We start from the raw sequence: 14,578 nt of genomic DNA, 5'->3' as shown, positions 1-14,578 counted from the left end.
ACACACTTCCAGGCTGCAGACCAAATGGAGCTGCAAGAGCCTGTGCTGGGAAATTCCCTTAATTTTGGTAGGAATGCATCATTTATCTCTTTCACCTTTTTAATTTTATCCTTCTCTTGCCGATAGTGAGAACAATCCAGAATGAAGGTGTCTTTGACATTTTGCATGTGTTTACTTAAATTCAGTGTTCGTATTTCTTTTGATTAATTCTGTTTGTGTTTGTTTTATTTGGTTGGTGATGGAGTGTAGGATCATGCATGTCTGAAAGACTCTGTAATTGCATTGCCTGTCTTCTGGTAGTGCAGTTAATCAGGCATATTAATCATCTCTGCTTTCCAATTATTGCCTCCCATGTAGATATATAGGCCTGAAAATTCAAGCCTGTATCTACATCTTTACAGACTTATTCCTATTAATAACAGTTACAGATGTGGTGACTTCCTCATAGTCTCTGGCCAAGGAGTGGCCTTTTGTGATGATTTATTTATGCTGGCTGCATTTGATTTTAAGACTTCAGTCATTCACATGGTTTAATTGATGGAAGTTGTTTCCCTGATGCTTGAAGTCTTATATTTGATTTATTTCCGTAGAATAACAATCTATTTGTAGGTGTTCTGGATGGACAGTGGTTTGTGCCATTTCTGTTATTGCTTTACTTTCTAATAGTCTACAAAAAGGCTGTTAAAATTATCTAAATTGCATACTAAGAGGAGTTTTGAGCAAGATATGGCTAGACTAATGTGTGACCTACATGGATAACAATACATGGGTGGATTATAAACCTGTCAAAAAGCACTTTGGCTTTTAGTTATGTTCTTTGGCAGGAAATTCATGCCATTCCTCTATGAGCTCTATTATTTTAGACATACCTATGCCTCACCTGAAGGAATGGGTAAGATTTATTGCCCAGCATTTGGCCCCAAGGAGCCAAACTGAAGGACTCTCCCATTGCTGCAGTTCTGTTAGGTGGGGGAAGAGGTCCCTGACACGAGCAATGTCTATGGCGTAAGGAGTTAACTGGGAATTCAGCAGATCAAAGGTGAAATTTTCCCAGGTATTCTTTATGTGAGAAGTTATGGTATCTTTTATGCCTCAAATTCCTCCACAGTGTTGTCCTAACAGATGAGGATTGCTACCACAGACACAGAATACCTTCTTGCTATGGTACACAGTCTTTTACAGCTCTGAAATGCATGGCTGGGAACCACCAGCATGAGCCTTTGCGTGAAGGTAATTTCTTTTGTCTCTGGCTTATGAATTATAAGGTCAGGACTGGACTTACTGGATGCTAGACTTGACTGAAGAAGGACCATAGAGTGTTTTCATAAACAGGTGGCTTGGAACAGCAGAGTTTTCAACCCAGGGAATTTCCAAACCACCGAGAAACTGACTAATGGTAGATAAAAGTGAAAATTATTGTAAATAGCTCATTGCACTTATTATGCAAATGCTTGTATTTACACTGATACAAACTCAAGGAGACCACTCAGCTTAGTCTGGGTGCAGGTGTAACTACAAAGTGAAGCACAGCGCATCAACTCTCTTGGCTCAGGACCTTTACAGACCTCCAATAAACCCTGTCTGGCCACAGATGATGTAGTAAAAGGCTGCCCTCAAGGACAGAAACTTGGTATGAAGCTTTTGCAGAGGGGCTTGGCCATGGAAAGACCTATATTACAGCTGTCACCGGGGTACAGAACCTTTTTCACTCTTTTCTATCCATTTTATTACCAACAGTTCTCATTTCCCTAATTTAATTAGCTAACGAAAGACCATTTACATTCATTAAATAAATCAGCATTCTGGTTCATTGTGAAGCTAATGATCTAATTCATGAGTCTCTAATTCATGCAGTTACAAGGAACTAGATAAATAAAAGTAGCTGCTGCTAGCAAGTATCCGCCCTGGTGAAATCCAGCTTTGCCAGCTCCATCCATTCAGCACTGGCCACGTAGAGAGTCCAGTGCCCCCTGCTCTGTCCCTTTCATACCTGAGTGCTGTAGAGCTCAATGGAAGATGTGTGTGGTCCTTGTTTTTTCTTTTTTCAAGGGCATGAGGAGTCCTTACTCAGTGTGGCATGCCTGTGTATCCACAGAGGGTAAGTGTTGTACTGAGGGCTGCCTGGAAAAGCTTACCATTTAGCCAAAAGTAAAGTATTTGGGGGTTTTTGCAGCTTTGTAGGCTGTTGGTTTGGTCCTGGGTACCATGAAGGTGGGAGGTCTCAGACAATTTCCTGGAACAGAGAAATATCCAGTCCAGAATCATGGAATCAATAGTTTGGCTTCAAAGGGACCTTTAGAGAGTACCTAGTCTAGAAGGAGCAGGAACATCTTTAACTGGATCGAGTTGCCCAAATTCCCATGCAACCTGGCCTGTAACATTTTCAGGGATAGGGCATCCACGGCTTCTCTGGGCAACCTGTGCCAGTGCCTCACCTCCCTCATAAAAAAACCCACCTTCTTTCTAATATCCAATCTAAATTGACACTCCTTCAGTTTAAAACCATTCCCTCTTGTGTTATCACAGCAGTCTCTTCCCAAAAGACTGTCCCTGTCTTTCTTAATGGCCCCCTTCAAGTGCTGAAAGGCCACAAGAAAGTCTCCCTAGAGATTTCTCTTCTCCAGTCTGAGCAACCCTACCTCTCAGCTCAACTCCAGCCCTCTGAGCATCTTTGTGGCCTCCTTTGGACTTGCTCCAACAGGTCCACGTCCTTCCCGTGCTGAGGACCTCAGAGCTGGACACAGTACTCCAGGTGGGGGCTTAATGAGAGTGTGGTAGAGGGGGAAAATCACCTTCCTCCTCCTGTTGGACACAAGTGTCTGAACTGAATAGGAAGCGGACAGCTAAAGAACTTCATGGTGTAGGATCCAGAGAGGAAGTCCAGGGGTGAGCAAAAGGGTGTAGCTGCCCCTGTTGCATTGTGTAGAGCGTGTGGTGGGCTTTGGCTCTGCTTGAAGAGGAGGGTGACAGGACTGTGATCCCAGCGCTGAGCTTGCACTGAACGTGGTGCTGAACTTAGGGGTCACACCGGACCAGGAATCTCTTAAGGAGATGGGTCTCATTTTCTCACCACTTTGGTAAAGCAAATTATTCCTCTTGAGAAACTATGAGAATCTGACCAGAGTCTCATTGTTTTTAGACCAGTAATGTTGGAGCCACTCCAAGTTCCCAGAATAATCCAAACTAATGGAGAATTCTGCTTCCATCCCCTTGAGGCTGGGCATCCAGAGATGGATGACCCTATATGAATGGCTTATGAATTATAAGGTCACATTAAACTGCTCACAGTTTCTTCAAGCATAGGATGGTTGTGCTTTGAAGTCTGAAATCCCAGCTTCATCTGAGATGAACTCCATGCGGAAGTGCCAAGATGTCAGAATGGAATTTGGCTTTGCAGTCACTGCCAGGAGGTTCTGCTGACAGCTCTGTAGACTGTGACTGCACTGCCCCCCCTGGCACCCCCGTTATTAATTTCTTTAGATTCTAGTGAGGGGAGGTATCACTTTGCAGACTGGTCCAGGGCATTCAAACTCAGCCGTATTTCTTAGGAGCTTCTTCTGATGAGCCTCCTTTTGAGATAATTTAGTCATGGATTTCTAAAGGAGGTATCTGAGCCAGGACCCTTTCCCAACTGACATAAACTGCTTCAGCCTTCAGAGTTAACTGAATTAAAATGAATTTAATTAAAGTGATTTGAACTATAATCCTGTGATTTTACTGTAGTCTGGTCACCCTGTCTCTAAAGGCAAATAATTTCCAAATGATGAACTACAAAACAGAAAGCTGACAAAAATGTAAGCTTAGCTGCAGCATTGTTCTAAACCATGGAAATCTACAATCTTTTTCATATTTCTAAACCAATAGTCCTGCTGTTGCCTGGAATTCTTTCGGGTTTTTTGCTCACCATTAAAAATAAAGCCTACCTACATTAGTACACAGAATAATTGGAAAGGAGAATTAGACAGAAAGGTAGTGTAGTAGCTTTCTAGAGATCTGTGCAAATGTACAATACCAGAATAGAAAATTGTCTTTGGAAGTCCCTAGTCAAAGTGTCCGAGGCTACTTTTCTAGTATGTGGAAAGGCAGCTATGCAGATTGACTCAAATTCCCCTGGTGTATGGGTTCCAAGTGGATTTAGACTAAATGCTCAGCTTTTGGTAAGTGTGTAGACTTGGGGGAAATGAATCATAGCCTGACAGCTGTTCAAATAACTGACAGAGATTGCAAAAAACAAGGAGAAATCTCCAGATGCACTAACCAAGCAAATGCCTCCAAGACCTGCAGGCAGACACAAAACCTTTTCCAGGAACATTTCTGCTGTCTTCTCCAGGACTTCAGTTTGTATGCTTAGGTCACAAGGATGGCAAGCGGAGAGAAAAAGAAAAGAGACCTCTTCAGAGGGCAATTCAGAGCAGGAACATGAGCTGGCTTGACAATAGGTGTACTGAATAGGGCTGTCATGATAGGCAGTAATCACAGCTTGTTACGATGGGAACAGCGTCTTCCTTACGTCCGCCCACCACGAATGTCAGGGCTGCCACCAAATCAGCCAGGAATCTCGAACAGGAAATGGCATCCGTGAGCAAAGATGTAATCACCTTTCTGAAACAAAGCCCAGCATTAGCACTTCTTTGTAGTCCTGGCTTCAAAATCAATTTGGGTTGAAAACAGAAGGCAAAGGAAAATTCTGTTTCCAAAACGTGCTAAAAACAATGAAGGCATTTTTGATTTACAAGATGTTAAAACATAAATCCTGAAGGGAAATACGGTATGGTTTTGCCCAATATGTCTTTGTTTTCTCTCTCCCCATGATATTGCATCACAGCAAAGCACACTCCTTGAAGTTTAGTGGGAACAATGAGTTTATTTTTCTGAGGTGGTAGGACAAGACATTAGCTTGTTCTTACTTATTTGGATGAATGCTTGTGTTTTGTAAAGGACCTCCCAGTAAGTGTGTGGATTCTGCTGTTGCTTAGTTTAACAAATTGGACTTGGAAGCAAAATGATTTGGGTTTGAAATAAGGGTGGTGCTGCAGCTGAAGTGAAGTCTCAAAAACAACTTGCAGCTGTGGATAAGGTGTTGTAAAAGTGGAGGAGGTTTCTTCCCTCCTAACACAGACACAAACCCTTTGCTGGCACCTCTAGCTACGACTAATATAAGAGAGAGCTTAGGGTACTCACTAGACAACCAGCTTGTCTGCGTGGGCTTTTGGCCACGTGGAAGGACATAATGTATTTTCCTTCCCTCTGTGTTTGTTTTAATGATGCAGGTATTAGCTGTAAAACACATGCTCAAGAATGGATGGACACCATTCCTCTAACAGATCCACAGCAGTTTCTCCCTTGTTATGCTAAACTTCCCTTCCCTTTGAGTTATTTGCAACTTTAGGGCTTGAACTTGAAGCTAAGGTCTAAGACCCCTGACCATCCACATTCATTACTGGGATAAGAAATGGAACTTCATGGATTTCCTAAGATGTGACTGTAAACTCTGCATCACATGGCAGGCTTTGGGACAGTCAGCCACTCCCAGCTCACACTCAGCAGGGAGACAAAACCATGAGTGTTGCACACCCATCTCCTTTTGAATCCAGCCCTTACACAACATTCCCTTGTACATGCAGCCCCAATCCTTGTTTCCAAAGTTCATTACCATCCTTCCCTTAAAGGGAATTCCTTCACTGTTGACATCCATCATCCATGTGTCAATCTCCCTATATGAAGATCTATTGTGCTATGTACTCTGTGCAGAGCCAGAAGTGTCTCAGTGGCATTTTCTTAAAGTAATTTTGGGTAATCATCCCTGGAGGGTCCCCTAAGCACATTCAGTTCTATATCAAGCAGTATCACCTCTGCCTCATTAGCATTCTGCCAAGCCGTGCTCCCTTCCCCCTCCAGCCTTTTCCTGCTCTTCACCGAAAGACAGACAGAAAGAAAGTCCTTCCTCTCCTCAGATAGCTCTACCACTGCCTCACTCATCTTAGGACCTAAATCAGAACTGCCCATGTGCCTGCTGTGTGCTGTTATTTTTCATTCTTTTCCATACCCTGCTTCTTTGGTGCCCTTCACAGGACTTGATACCAGCCTGAGACCCTTCTCTCCTGCAGCTCCTACCATTCATTTATCTCCACATTACCAAATGTTTTAAATAGTCAAGGCTATTTATACACTGATTTTAGGAGCTTTGAAAAATTTCCAGAGGCTCACAGTGCTCACCCTGTTTCTCTTTCCATATTCATTATTGCAAAATATTCCTTAAATTTTCAGTTTAGAAGTGCCCAGGTGTGGCTTAAAGGTGCACAGGTCTCAAGCTGAGTCTTTCCAAACTTTCTTCTTGTGTAGAACTCAAGCCATGCTGGTTCTCCCTCCTCTTCTGCTGAGTCCCTAAGGTAGGGGAGGGCTCTGCATCGGTGCTGTGAATGCTGCTGGCATTGCTGGGTGATGGGGAGGATGCAGAACCTGTGATTACCGTCTTTTTCTCATGGAACGGCTGCATGAAAAGCCACTAATTGAGTCTTTAGCTTCAAGGTATGTTGTCTTTGATGGCTTTTCTGCTCTCCCTCCCTCTGCTGCCTGTCAATCCTGTAGCCAGGCTGCTGCATGCCATCCCTTCTTCCCTGCCAGCACAGCTGCTCTGCTGAGCACTGGCTTGGGGAATGGATCCAACAAAGCAACAGAGACAAAACAGATTTTTTGGGGATAATAATTTGCTTCCCTAATTCTTTTTATCTTACCCTACTTAGCCATAGCTTTGTGGCATTACACCACGATATTGCAGGAACAAACACTTGGGAGGGGGTAAGGGACAAGGACTGGGAGGCAATTGTTTAAACTGGTGTTGCCACAAAAGAAAATGTATCAAGAAAACACAGAACGAAATTTAAGGCCTCTAAATGAAAAAAAAACATGTATAGTATCATGTTCCTTTAAATCCTTCAAGGAATTTGACTTACTGGACAGAGATCCTTTCTGCAAGTAAAAAAAATGCACAAACAGCCCTTTATAAATTAGGCAATTCTTATTACCTCTGTCACCCTCTGTTCCTTTCTGTGCCTCTTCCTTTTAAAATTGGAGTCATGGGGACATGCAGAGATGTAGACCACTGCAATAAATAAACAAGTGCCCTGGAGCTCCATTTTGATTACAAATATTTTAGATCTGCATGGATTGAAAGCTTGGCAGCATCCATAGCTCCTGCTGAGAGCTGTTCAAATACATCTTTGAAGAAAAAGCAAGCCATGACAAAAGCTGAAGCAAAGCTTTTCTCTGCCTTTGCTCCTTGTTTCTCAGTTGAGCACATCCCAATGACATTTCCTCAGGTGTTAGGATCGGTGCTTTGAAAAGCTGCCAGGATCACATTTTGTTCTTGGCGTTAGAGGCACCAACTCCACCACCTGAAAGGAGCTCTTATCACCTGGGAAAATAGGTCTTGCACTCCAGGGCTTTTGAGGAAGAAAGGCACAGAGGTGGGGTTTTTTTGTAAGTGGGAATCTGCTGTTCACATTAGTCTGTGAGGCAGCTGAAAAATTTAGCAGTGAGACTTTCTGGAAAACGTCTTCACTTCTCCTTCACTGCCATGGTCCTCCCTGGGTTATTTGTTCTGCAACCAAAAGCAGCTCAAACTCCTGAGGCACGTGGTTTGGGATCTCAGAGGTGCTTGACTCTTTCTGGAAGTATTTAAAAGTTGTGTAGATGTGGTGCTTAGGGACATGGTTTAGTGGTGGGCTTGGCATGATTACACTTGATGATCTTAGAGGTCTTTTCCAATGTAAATTATTCTGATTCTACGATTTTGTGATTAATGGAGAGCAATAGGTGCCTCCAGAAACTGATTTGACACTGCTAAGATCAAAATCACCTTTCAGGAATGTCTCTGAGATGACCCAGGCTGTAACGTGACCTTGAGCTACTCAGTTCCCCATGTAGGCACTTAGGTCTGGTATCAAATGTTGGGATATGCTCTCCAGACCCAGTGGTTCTACTCATTTGGAAGGCAGGGCAGAGAAATCACAGGGATTTCAGGTATCAGCTCACTGGGGACTGTTTGTGTCTGTCACTTCTCTTCCACCTACTTTCTTCACCTCCTTAATCTGATTTCCCTGTGGTCCTTTGGACCCCGGGCCCCCCAGCCCCCGATCTCCAGTTCCTTACACATCCTGCACCAGCTCCTGCTTCTTGTTGTGTGCCTGGAAACTGGGAGCTGAGTTGTGGCTGTGAGCTTGGTGCTAGAATGAGGAATCACTAAAAGATCAAATGCTTTTCTGTTCCTGCTCACTAATATGAGGCTGCAATAACAGAAATGTGGCAAGCAAACATCTTCAGTTTCTTCTTCTGTTTTCAGGGCTGGCTTAATCCAGCATCAGCCTGATTGTGTTGCCCTGTGCTTTACTGAACTAGTCTGATCCTGTTCCCTGAGGTTCATACTAACTGCTAGAGACTTTTTGCATTTAATTCTGCTTTTGATATCTCTTTTTGTCCTAACTTAGGCTAAAGGGCTTAGATTCTGAAACAAGCTATGTGGGTATCTCTAAAGCAACCTAAGACCTGCAAGAGCAATTTTTGAGTACACTTGTTTTAATGGTTCTCCTTAATTATAAGATATAAGCAGACTTTGTATTCTGTATTAATGCTGTATCTTACCCAGAGAGGTCTTTATTCATGGCTGGGATTTCCATGCCTTGCTAAAGAGATCTGCAGCTTGCCAGTCTGTTCTAAATCTGTCTTTAACCAGCACAGTTCATCTTCAGACCCTTCACAGAGTGGTCAGGAGCTCACTCGGTCTCACTTACTTGAATGCAGGGGTCTGTAAACCAAGGTATCTTTCCGTAAGCAAAGGCAAATGTGTGCCACTGTTCTGCTGGGAGACCTGGCAAATCCTTCACCTCGAAGTTTCCTAACCCAGACTTTCAGGGGAACAGCTCCAGAGAGGTTCTGGTGCAACAGAGCATCCCTGGGACTGGCCCACACTGTGAGTGTGGAATCAAAGCCTTTCCCCGTGGCACCTTCTGAGCATATGCTGCATTCAGCACAAAACCCTTGCTGTAGCAGACTGTGGGGGCTGGGAGCTTCCTTCCCCTTCTTCCCCAAGCCCTTCCACTTAATTTGTGTCATTTTGTTCAGATGCAGCTGGAAAGAATTAAAATGTCAGCCAGGCACAATTGCCTCCATTGAGATGAAAAGCTGCTGGAAGAAACAATGCTAACAAGCATGGCAATGAGAAAAAGGGAAAGCCTAGTGCTGTTTAGCTGGTAATAATTAGCCCCAGAAACGGAAAGAGGCAAGATCCAGTGTGGCTCCCGTTCAGTTCAGGGGAGGTCCAGTTAGGACGAGGTCAATGAGCACTGCTTAATTGCCGCTAATCCATTACTGGATGGAGTCTGGTGTCCAAGATGTGCCCATCATGCAAAAGCATGTGGCAGAACAGTTCCAGAGAGCAAGAGCAGGCAGAGATTCCCCCAAGACTTGGCTGTTGTGGGAGGCTACCTGCTTGGATAGGGTTACTTGGGGACCAGTGGTTGTGGGGGTGCCAGGTTTAGGAGCTACCTTGGATGTTCTTATGTTATCCAAAACCAGAGTGATAGAAGGAGGAGTTTTCAGCTGTTTAAGCCAAATGACTATGTGAAGTCAGCCCAAGACATTACAGGTAAAGAATAACAGAGCCAAGGAAGTCACTGACGCTCCACAAGTCTTTACTGGGAGAACAGATCAGATGTGTCATTTCTGGATCAGGAACATGCAACAGCCTTGCCACACAAAAACTCAGTATTTTAGTCTATTGCTTAGCTTTGGATAAACATTAAAAATGGGCCTATAAAGGTACTTTAGGTCATAATTCTTCCCATTCCCGTGTTCTCAGCCAGACCACCATATCAGGCATAAGTTTCTGCTCATCGAGGGACATGGAGGATGTCCTGAGTCTGCCAGCCCTTCTTCCTTCCTTCTCCTCTTTCCACATGTTCCTTCATTTTCTGGACAATGTGAAAACAATCCAGATGTTCTTTTGCACATTGGGCGTACAGTCTCAATTTGTACCAGGAGATGTAGACAATTCCACCCTTCATCTTCTTCCTTATCTATTCCCAGTGTAGTGTCAGCGTAGCACACACTCTATAAAACAACCTCCCTAGACAAGAGACTGAGGTCAGGGCTTCTTCCATGCTGTGTGAGTGGCTTCATTTATTCCAGGGTGGCATTGGGAATAGAGAGTACTGGGGAGGCAGTGACATCCAAATCACACTGAAAGTACTTGGGAACTGGAGATTGTCTGTCTCTGGCCTACCTGGCTCTTAAAATCCTTGACAATTTCATGTGTTGTTCCAGATCTTTCTCGTTTGCCTGCCCTGGGGTAGGTCAGTGTTTGACTCTGTCACTACCATGTGGTGCTGGTGGCTGGGTTTGCATCCACCATCAGGTCAAATGTTTGATGTGCCTGGGAATTCCTCTGTTTTATTCAAGCTAAAGCAGTTGTCTTAATAAAAGTTAGGTTCCCTCCCTACAGATTTTTCTTAACCTTGAAATCTTTCAGGCAATATTTATCCCACACCAGTGCTGCATACACAGATTATCACTTCTAGAAGGAGCAAGGTGGGGGCTGGACAAGACATCCTAAACAACAGATAACGGGGGTGGGCAAGACTCCCCGAAAATTGGTTTTAAGGTCGAATTTATGGCAGAGAAACACAGCTTAAAGGAAAATGCAAATTCGTTGTACATTATTGAAATCAAGGGATCCAAGGATTTTCCTGGGAAAATTTTAGGATTTGCTCTGCAGCAAAAGCCAAAGCAGAAAAATGAAGAGCATTGCTCACCAAGGGAATATGACTGCACCAGAAGCACTGTGAAATCTGAAGTGTAGGGTTTGTTGTTAATAAAAAGCCCATCATGGCAGGGTGAGTTCATCCTGCAGTACTAACATAGGGGTGCCCTTCACTGCTTTTAGAGATAGGGATCAGCCCTGCCCATGACAGTGGGGCTGGAACTAGATGATCTTTAAGGCCCCTTCCAACCCAAACCATTCAATGATTCTGTCACTTACCTAGCTCAGTAGCTGTGCTAATCTCATGATTTTTCACAGCAGTGTGAACGCCCAGCTGAAGCAAGGTCCATCACTTCTGACATCTGCCTGTGTGAGCCCTATCTTTTAATGCAAGCAGCAGCACACCTCTCCGTTTGGTGGGACACAGAGCTGTGATCTGTCTTGATGCGTGTTTTCAAGGGGAAGGCAAAGGAAGAGAATGGGTACTCAGACAAAGCCAATTCTTACAGTCCAGTGGTCCAGTCAGACCATTGTTCCAGTTAATCCTGTCTTCTCAAATAGCAACTGCTCATTGGGAAGATGAGACTCTTCCCAGGATGCAGCCGGTGAGCTGTGGAATATCCTCAACCGTGTGAAAAGTGGCTTTCTCACCCTCCCATGTAAACATCTCATGCTCTCTGAAGCATAACGTTAGATTACCTGAGTAATATTGTCTTCCGGCTTCTTTTGGCTAAGACCTTTCTTTGAGCTCAGATTTCTCCAGTGAGGCATTGAAGTGAAAATCACTCCTTGATGGACCCTGCTGTACAGACTTTCAATACCCTCTCCCTTTTCCCTATTTTATCTCTTCCTCTAGGGCTAAGAGGTAAAAAACCCAGTGCATGGTTTGCAAGCGTGAGACATTGTCCCAAAGGGAACATTTCTCCTGTGCCCGACAGCACGATCCCTTGCCCAAATTTAGGGAGCATTTGAAATTAGAAAACAAGCATGTAAAAAATCTCATACATAAGAAATCAAGGAGGGTTGCCATTCTCTCTGGGTTTGAAATGCACTGCAGTTTGCACAAATTCAGGAATGCTTTCCTATGGCTGTGTTGGATATGGGCAGCATGTCTACACAGCACCATAGAACTCCCCTGGGCTTTCCTGCATTCCAGGATGGGGTTGGAGGCCTCAGTGAACTACATGATGCTGCAGCTTCAAAACCTGAGTGCTTAAAGACAGCAATAGCTTCCTGACCCTGTTAGAAAACTGGTATGTGTTGCTGCAGTGACACCACTTTTACTGGTGAAACATCTGGAGAACCTCTGCATTAGTCCTGGGACCCCACCTGAACAAGGTGTGTTTGACAACTGCTAAGCCACCATCTGAGCTTGAATAGCAACCTCTGAGGTTCCATGATGCCAAAGCAATAGTCCTTATGAAAAGCAATTCTTTATACCAGATGTGATAAACTCTATGCTGGAGAAATTTGAACTTCAAATAGGATGTAGGTTCCTGATTTCTAGTCTGGTTCTCATTTGTATCTTATAAAAACTTCCCCCCTCATTTTTCTCTCTGTGGGTAAATGCCCCACCCCTGGAGGTGGCGTGTCCCCATGAGCCTTTGTCATGCTAGAGTTCACTCAAAATTAGCTGTGTTCTGCCAGCCTTACAGGAGACAGTCTGCTAAGTGTATTGACACTTCTTAATGCAGGTTTTGTCCTGGTTTCAGGCACTTTTTAACACAATCTGTGGCTCGATCCAGGGGTTTGCCCCAGGGCTGTAACCACATCCAGGTGCCTTCAGAGAAAGGTCTAAAAATGGAGTTGATGCTACCCCAAACCTGGCACAAGAGACAGGAACAATATCTGTGCATGACTTTGCCTTCCCAGAAGGCCATGGCATCTCATACTCTTGCACCTCAAAGCCCTGGGATGCCAGGAAGGGGCTGCTGCTACAAGACAGTGCCCTGGCTTTGCAGCTGTGCTCCTTCAGAGCACAGCTCCCTCTCCTTTTTGGTGTTGCCTTTGGTCCCAGCCTTTGTGAGTCCCTGTAGGGGCCTCAGGAGGAGGAACTAACACCACTCTGCACCCCAGGCTCCCATCAGAAGGCCCTGTGAGGAGGGCTTTGCCATCAAAGCGGTCAGTCCCTTTTCCAGCTCTGCCAAATTGCCCCAGGGTACCTTATTAAGCCTGCTGCTCCCTCACCCCATGGAGCTAATTTCTATTTTAATGCATGGGCTGACAGGCTGGAAATATCAAACTCAGCAGCTTCATGCCCTGCTCAGATCTGAGGAACCATGCTTCAGAGCTAATTAGCTGGATTTCAAATCAGAAAGGCAACCGACTACTGTCTCTGACAGCCCTGTTTCATCAGGACCTCCCAGGAAGATTGTTTTAAAGTTTTTTCTCTTCCCAGGCATGAAGTGAAGTCACAGGAAACATCTCTTTTTTTGGTTTGGGTTTTTTTGGTTTTTGTTTTTTTGTTTTTTTGGTTTTTTTTTGGATGAAGGGAGGGGAAGCAGGCATTAAATAATTTTATTTTTCATTGCCTCATCCAATGCACTTCATATTTGCTTTTAGGCAAGTAAATATAATTTCACACCTATCAACCACCTCTGTTTCAAGAATCACTGGGGAGAGACACGCTTGTTTTCCGGGAAATGTCCATACACTACCGCTTCCTATCCCTCGAAAATCATCATTGCAAGAGCTGCCTTGAAGTAAGGCTGTGCTTTTTTTGCATGTTACGAGACAATTCTCCTCTGCCTGCTGCTCTGCCTCTGAGAGGCCACCATGGTGCTCAGTGACCCACAGCACCACAGTTTTTAGGGCTGGAAGAGGGGATTCTGAGTATCAAAATGGATTTTCCAAATTATATCCCATGTTCCCCATCCTGAGCCTTAAACTTCCACTACAGCCAGAGCATAACCAAAGTCAAGAGCTGAATTCACAGCTTTTGGCTCCTTGTGTGTTGCCAAAATAAGATCAGTGGTGGCTTTGTGCTGGGCTTTGTACAGTTGGAACAGACCTGTGTTTTAAAGACAGCTGCTTAATACTTTTTGCAGACCAAGCATTCACTGAGGGAGCATGGAAATCTCTTCCCCTCCATAACCTGTCCTGATTTCCTACAGAATTCCCCTAAAAGCTTCTTGTGTGGATTTGAGCCCACCTGGAGTTGTTGTTCGCACTCTAACTCATTCAACCACTCTTCTGCCTCCATCTCTGGACCTTTAATCACCTCTGTGGTAGAGGCTGTGTTCCTACACAATACATTGCTACGGGCAATTGGCAATCTTGGGAGCTGCTACAATAAATTCCCACCTGAGCCCTCTGGCACCAATTCAGCCAGGCACTTTCTTCTTTATTTTCTTTCTCCACACCCCCAATTAAAAGTAATAAGTCATTAAATTGTCTTTATATTTGTGTTGGTGGGCCTGTCAAGTGCTTGCACAATAGCAGCTCTTACAAAACCTGAGACAAAGGGTCCCACATGAACTGGCTGCCCGCTGTCACTTCACTACAAAGTCCCACATTCCTTAATAAAGGAAACCTAATGAAACACCCGAGGGGTCCCCAGAAACACAGGACCTGAGGAGGAGGAAGTGTGGTGGTGGCTTTCAAATCTCTGAAGCATAAAGTAACAGGAGTTATTTAACTGAGAGGAGTTGGTATTCTCCTCCAGGAAAAGCTGTCTGAGTTAGCTCAGGACAAGGAGTTCCAACACTATCTCATTCTGTGGGCCTGATGCCTCCATTTCTGCAGAGTAAAGCAGCTCCCCATCATGTGTCTGCAGAGCAGGGGTGCAGCTCTATGGGATCGGTGAGAGAAGATTTCCTGCTG

General features: G+C 44.4%; 1 long non-coding RNA gene across 2 annotated transcripts in view; it reads right to left on the bottom strand.

Moving 5' to 3' along the window:
• LOC108447076 overlaps positions 1 to 11,286 on the bottom strand; it is a 34,561-nt gene extending 23,275 nt beyond the window's left edge. The window contains exons 1-2 of one of the 2 annotated variants that reach the window (XR_001862471.1): positions 11,036 to 11,286; positions 4,259 to 4,602 (exon numbers count right to left, since the gene is read on the bottom strand). This is a non-coding gene — a long non-coding RNA (uncharacterized LOC108447076). The remainder of the gene's footprint in view (positions 1 to 4,258; positions 4,603 to 11,035) is intronic. The other variant, XR_001862470.1, reaches the window with a different exon arrangement.
• Between the last annotated feature and the right edge of the window lie 3,292 nt (positions 11,287 to 14,578).

This window comes from Corvus brachyrhynchos, unplaced genomic scaffold, assembly GCF_000691975.1.
Source record: "Corvus brachyrhynchos isolate BGI_N302 unplaced genomic scaffold, ASM69197v1 scaffold44, whole genome shotgun sequence".
Classification (NCBI taxonomy): Eukaryota; Metazoa; Chordata; class Aves; order Passeriformes; family Corvidae; genus Corvus; species Corvus brachyrhynchos.
The sequence above is the reverse complement of the archived record's forward strand: the minus strand, read 5'-3'. Positions and strand labels throughout refer to the sequence as shown.